This window comes from Panthera pardus, unplaced genomic scaffold (assembly GCF_024362965.1).
Source record: "Panthera pardus isolate Hobbes unplaced genomic scaffold, ASM2436296v1 HiC_scaffold_17, whole genome shotgun sequence".
NCBI classification, from domain to species: domain Eukaryota; kingdom Metazoa; phylum Chordata; class Mammalia; order Carnivora; family Felidae; genus Panthera; species Panthera pardus.
Genome location: NW_026526732.1, coordinates 127166615 through 127172132, shown reverse-complemented (window position 1 = coordinate 127172132; position 5518 = coordinate 127166615). Strand labels below are relative to the sequence as shown.

Here is a 5518-nt window from a genome sequence, read left to right as displayed (position 1 = left end):
TATCATTATCTTAAAGCGTTGATAATCTCGAGGCACCTGGGTTGCTCAGCTGTTTAACCATCTGACTCTTGATTTTGGCTTAGGTCATGATTTCACCATTTGTGGGATCATGACCCACTCATAGCGTAGAGCCTGCTTGGGATTCTCTATCCCTCTCTCTCTCTGCCCCTCCCCTGCTCTCTCTCTCTCTCTCTCTCTCTCTCAAAATAAATAAACTTAAAAAAAAAAAAAAAAACATTGGGGCTGCTTGGTGGCTCAGTTTGTTGAGCGTCCGACTCTTGATTTCGGTTCAGGTCATGATTTCACGGTTTTGTGAATTTGAGACAGGCATCAGGCTCTGTACACTGACCGAGTGCAGAGTCTGCTTGGGATTCTCCCTCTTTCCCTCTCCCTCTGTCCCTCTCCCACTCAAGTGTTCTCTGTCTCTTTCAAAGTAAATACATAAACGTAAAAAAAAAAAAAAAAAGCATTGATAATCTGTTAGGTCTAAAATCCTACGAATTCATGACTTCATATCATTTACATTACATTTTCCAAAATTTCCAATCTTTCCCAACACATTAACAAAGTTATTAGGAAAAGCCGAGCTACCTGAGAACAAAGATGTCACCGAGAACACCCGAGTCTGTCAAGAGAAGCCCAGATCAGGAAGCATTTTTATACATAATTCCACTAAAAGATAAAAAGTTAGTATCAGGTGTTTATAACAAGTTAAATGCATGATTATGACTTCAAATTGCCATTTGGTTATGTTTCTTGTTACAGGATTAAAAACTGGTAACACACTCCTCTCCCTCCCAGCCTATGGTCAAAGCCTCCCTGAATTTGATATTTTATTGATTTCTAGTTGTACTGAAAAAGAAACAACGAGCCCATGAACTCACTTCTTAAAAAAAGTATTTATATTTATCAAAAAAATGTTTTTTAAGGCATAGAATGAGTTTTCTACTTCTTTTTTTTTTTTTAATGTTTATTTATTTTTGAGAGAGACAGAAACAGAATGCGAGTGGGTTAGGGGCAGAGAGAGAGGGAGACACAGAATCTGAAGCAGGCTCCAGGCTCTGAGCTGTCAGCACAGAGCCCGATGCGGGGCTCGAACCCACGAACTGTGAGATCATGACCTGAGCAGAAGTCGGTCGCTCAACCTACTGAGCCACCCAGGTGCCCCCTACTTCTTTTTCTTTTTTAAGTTTATTTCTTTTGAGAGAGAGAGAGAGAGAGAGAGAGAGAGCAGGGGTGGAGCAGAGAGAGAAATAGGTAGAGAAAGAGAGAGAGAGAATCTCAATCTGAAGCAGGCTGCATGCTCAGCACAGAGCCCAACATGGGGCTCGAACTCATGAACTATGAGATCATGACCTGAGCCCAAATCAAGAGGTGGGACACTTAACCGACTGAGCCACCCAGGCGCCCTGTGTTTTCTACTTCTTCAAAGTGTATTTGTAGTACTATTAACATCTTTCATTTATAAAGTAGCTTCATTTAGGAGTGCCTGGGTGGCTCAGTCGGTTGAGTGTTGCACTTCAGCTCAGGTCATGATCTCGTAGTTCATGAGCTCAAACCTGGCGTCGGGCTCTGTGCTGACAGCTCAGAGCATGGAGCCTGCTTCAGATTCGTGTCTCCCTCTCTCTCTACCCCTACCCTGCTCACACTCTGTCTCTGTCTCTCTCAAAAATAAATAAACATTCACAAAAATTTTTTTATAAAGTAGTTTCATTTATAAAATACAATTCCTCTGGATTGTGCAAAAAGGGCAATTGATGAGACTCCGATCATGTCAAGCAGATTTGGCGGCTTTCTCTCCTGCTTCATCAGAAGCTGACCTGTCCCGACTTTAGCTTCTCTGTTTACTGCCTGGGGGTCTTTAATTTCTTGGTTGGTTACTTTGACTTATTTCCCTTTTGCTCCCCTTTTCCCTTTTAGTCCGTACTTAGTCCCTTTAGTCTGTACATGAGAATGTTCGGACGACGTCTGGCCTATCTGGCCTTGAACTCTCCCTTTACCGCTTCTAGAGCTGCACAGCCTTTTCCTCTGGGCATCTCAGCAGAGGCTGTGCTGGGGAGCACCTGGGCATTTGTGGGGACAGCGCAGCCTTCGCCGAGCGGGGCCAGCTGGACATTGCCACTCTCACCACCCCTGAGCTGCTGGAGCCTCTGTTTTCAAACTTTGTAAGACCACCAGAGCTCCTTCTTACTCATGGAATCTTGCACAGAATCGCCATTTCATGGGGACAGAGGGGCATCTACTGTGTTGAAGTGGGTGTGTGTTTTTACGGAATGCTGATAAACTTCCCTGGAAAGTCCCATCCCATGTAATGCTGCAACATATTTTCAGTATGAAAATAATAAAAATCCTTTTAGAGTTTCTTTTTTTTTTTTTTCCATAAAGAGGAGTTACTTGTCGCTTCTGCCAACTTTTAAGACTGGAGTGGAGCGCCTGGATGGCTCAGTCGGTTAGGCGTCCAACTTTGGCTCAGGTCATGATCTCACGGTTTGTGAATACGAGCCCTGCATCATCAGCCTCTGCGCTGACAGCTCAGAGCCTGGAGCTTGCTTTGGATTCTGTGTCTCCCTTTCTCTCTGCCCCTCCCCTGCCCGCACTCTGTCTCTGTCTCAAAACTAAACAAACATCAAAAAAAAAAAAAAAAAAGATTGGAGAAAACAAGGTAAAGGGGTATGCCTGACAGGGAAGGCTTTAGGAGCTAATAGCTGCCCTAGCACTGCCACTTAGGTCAGTGGAGGAAGGCCCTGGATGGAAGAGCTAAGGGAAGAGGGCCGCAGTCACATCTGAAGGCCTGTTCAGTACTGTGGGGCCTCTGTGTCCCTGTGTTGTGTTTGCCATCTTCATCCCGCAAGTGGGGGTGGGGGTGGGGGTGGGGGCGGGGGTAGAGGGAAGAGTATCTCCCTTAGAGTGAGAACATGGCTGCAGGGCAGCTACAGTCATACCCCGGTCATCCCTGATGATCAATCAACGGCAAGTAAAACCAGCAGAAACTACCTGCTGAGGCGATCCACCTCCCTGGTTAATGACCACTAATCTGTATTCATTGTTTACCAGCAGCCCAATTAGGCCTTTAATAATACCAGAGAAGAAAACAATTAGGAAAGTACAGGCTAGCTGACCCCTTGACCTGAAGAGGACTAGACTTTTCTCTACCCAGTTGGCTTTGGGTAACCCCATACTTCCTTTAATTATGTGAGGCTAGTTTCTCATCTCTTGGGAAGCTCAAAACACTTGATTCATGAATAGGCACTCTTTCTCTTAATTATTAGTATCTATACTAATAGATGCTAATAGAAGGAGCTAAAGGCACCTTCTTTAAAGAAAAATAGGGATAGCTTTGAAATTGCTTCTTCTTTTATATAGATTCAATTACCAATGAATTACCAAGGCAATGAAACACCTTGAAGTAGGCATTTTGAGTAAATTTTTTGTTGAAGTATAACATACATACATAAATATATACAAATCATAGGAGTACAGTTGGATGAAGTTTCACGCCTACGTACACACGGAGTCTCCAGGTTGGGAAATAGAACCCTGCCGTCACCCCAGAAAGCCCTTCTTTGGTACCCCTCCCCCCAGTTACTCCCCAAGGTAACCACTACCCTAATTCTAACACCATACACTAATATTTCCGCCTTTGAACTTTTCCATTTTGACAGTTAACCTGTTTAAATCTGCTGCAATGGACAGAGACCTTCCTTGGTAATATTTTTACCTCAGCAATCTCGATTCTAAAGAATGATTGTTATTTCGCCTTTTCCTTTGTGTCTTATAAGTTGGACCAGCTTGATATAAAGCCATAAACTCAAAGGCTAAAAAGTCTTTCCTACAAATGGGATCAGCCTTTTTTGTTTAATCATTTGGCTCCTGAGGAAGCCAGATGTGCATGTGTATGCACCTTCCTATTTGTTTCCTGCCCCAATTTCTCTTTTTTCCTTTTTAAATTTTTTTAACGTTTATTCATTTTTGAGAGACAGAGCATGACCAGGAAGGGGCAGAGAGAGAGGGAGACACAGAATCTGAAGCAGACTCCAGCCTTTGAGCTGTCAGCACAGAGCCCGACACGGGGCTCAAACTCACCAACTGCTGGATCATGACCTGAGCGGAAGTCGGACGCTCAACCAACTGAGCTACCCAGGTGCCCCATTATCCTTTTTCTTTTTATGTCCTCAGTGGACAGCTGTGCTTCCCTTGCATACAAACTTTCCTCAACAAATCCTGCTCTCCAGAATGAATCACCACTGCACACATTGCCTCGAATTGATTTTATTGTTTATCCACAATAGACACACACAACCTCAGAGAATCTCTTTTTTTACTTCTGCTTTTTCTAAAAAGATTTTATTTTTGGGGAACCTGGGTGGCTCAGTCAGTTAAGCATCTGACTCTTGATTTCAGCTCAGGCCATGATCTCCTGGTACGTGGGTTCGAGCCCCACATCAGGCTTTGCGCTGACAGCACTCAAAGCCTGTTTGGAATTCTCTCTCTCTCCTCTCTCTCTGCCCCTCCTCCCGTGCACTTTCTCTCTCTTTCTCTCTCTCTCTCAAAATAAATAAGTAAACTTTATTTAAAAAAAAATTTTTTTTTAATGTTTATTTATTTTTGAGACAGAGAGAGACAGAGCATGAGTGGGGGAGGGGCAGAGAGAGAGGGAGACACAGAATCCAAAGCAGGCTCCAGGCTCTGAGCTGTCAGCACAGAGCCCGACACGGGGCTCGAATTCACAGACCGTGAGATCATGACCTGAGCTGAAGTCGGATGCTTAACCGACTGAGCCACCCAGGCGCCCCAGTAAACTTTAAAAAATAATTTAAAAAGATTTATTTTTAAGTAATCTCTACACCCAACATGGGACTTGAACCCACAACCCTGAGATCAAAAGTCCCATGCTCCACCATCTGAGCTAGTCAGGTGCCCCCTACTTCTGCTCTTTTTTTTTTTTTCTTTTCTTTTTTAATGTTTTATTTATTTTTGAGACAGAGACAGAGCATGAGCGGGGAAGGGGCAGTAAGAGAGGGAGACACAGAATCAGAAGCAGGCTCTAGGCTCCTAACTGTCAGCACAGAGCCTGCTGTGAGGCTTGAACCCACGCACTGTGAGATCATGACCTGAGCCGAAGTGGGACGCTTTACTGACTGAGCCACCCAGGCACCAGCCCCTACATCTGCTTTGGCAAGGGCAACTCGAACTAAAGTAAACAAATGAAATTACATCAAATTAAAAAGCTCCTGCACAGTAAGGGAAACCAACAAAACAAAAAGGTGACTGACTAAATGTGAGAAGATGTTTGCATATCATACATCCAAAAGGAGTTAGTATCCAAAATATGTAAAGAATTTATACAACATAAAAACAAAAAACCCAGACAATCCTATGTTTTTAAAAATGGGTAGAAGACTTGAAGGTGACAAACAGGCAGTGAAAAGATGCTCAACATCACTCACCATCAGGGAAATGCAAAGCAAAACCACAATGAGATAGTGCCTCACTATCAGATAGGTTATTATAAAAAAGG

The 5518-nt window shown here is 43.6% G+C and overlaps 1 non-coding gene across 1 annotated transcript; it reads right to left on the bottom strand.

Annotated features, from left to right (window-relative positions):
• Nucleotides 1–4843: 4843 nt before the first annotated feature.
• TRNAK-UUU (transfer RNA lysine (anticodon UUU)) lies at nucleotides 4844–4916 on the bottom strand. Its single transcript has one exon. It is a non-coding gene; the product is annotated as a tRNA-Lys (tRNA).
• Between the last annotated feature and the right edge of the window lie 602 nt (nucleotides 4917–5518).